Raw genomic sequence first — 1,038 nt, forward strand, 5'->3', positions numbered from 1 at the left:
CTTCTCCAAGCCAGGCATCTCTGGAGATGGTGTGGAGCCTGAGGTAGCTTGTCCAGGTATTTGATCACCGGGAAAGCCATTGCTCTTCCACATTTCACGTCTGCTGTGGCTTGCTGCTCACGCTGCTTTCAGACTTCTGGAATCAGAAAAGGGGGTGACTGTACCAGGTAGCACACATTTGCCTTTTGTGAGAATACTTTTCATGCTCAATTCTCTAAAAAGGTGCCCCCTAATATACATCACCTTAATCCCTATTTCATGTACTATACATGACTAAAGCTTTTGCCCTTCATCCGCACTCTAAAGGTGATTTATTTTTGTTGATGACAAATGAGAGATTCTGGTTTCTCATTATCTGCTTCATGAAAAAACAGAATATTATTACTAATAAATTTAAATTCACAATTTTATGTCATTTAAAAAATGACCTGATTCAATAAAACAGAATCATCATATTTCATTGATGGAGGTAGCTGAGGGATTATCACGTCTAATCCTTAATTTTACAAGTGGGGAAACTGAGGCACAGTCTTCGTATAAGCTACTTCTCTCTCCCTTACTGAGCTTGTCAATTCCCTTCTATGAACTGCTGTTAGTTAAAGGATTAGCAAGTAAAACTGTTTTTTTTTTTTTTTTTTTTTGCTATGACTCCAGACGGCATCCAGAGAGGAGTTTCACAGTCTCTTCTGTCTCTTCTCTGGGTTTTATGGAGACTTACTTTACCATTCTGTGTTAACCTCTTAAAAAACAGTGTCTACCTTAAAAGGTCACAGGAAAAGGTGAAAGATATTTTTTTTTTTTTTTTTTTTTTTGAGACGAAGTTTCGCTCATTACCCAGGCTGGAGTGCAATGGCGCGATCTCGGCTCACCGCAACCTCTGCCTCCTGGGTTCAGGCAATTCTCCTGCCTCAGCCTCCTGAGTAGCTGGGATTACAGGCACGCGCCACCGTGCCCAGCTAATTTTTGTATTAGTAGAGACGGGGTTTCACCATGTTGACCAGGATGGTCTCGATCTCTTGACCTCGTGATCCACCCACC

The 1,038-nt window shown here is 41.4% G+C and overlaps 1 pseudogene; it reads right to left on the reverse strand.

Moving 5' to 3' along the window:
• Window positions 1–640: 640 nt before the first annotated feature.
• LOC135268720 (small nucleolar RNA SNORA26) lies at window positions 641–771 on the reverse strand (annotated as a pseudogene).
• Window positions 772–1,038: the final 267 nt, after the last annotated feature.

The sequence above is a fragment of the Aotus nancymaae genome, unplaced genomic scaffold (assembly GCF_030222135.1).
Source record: "Aotus nancymaae isolate 86718 unplaced genomic scaffold, 86718_ANA_hifiasm-v0.15.2.pri h1tg000041l, whole genome shotgun sequence".
Taxonomy (NCBI): domain Eukaryota; kingdom Metazoa; phylum Chordata; class Mammalia; order Primates; family Aotidae; genus Aotus; species Aotus nancymaae.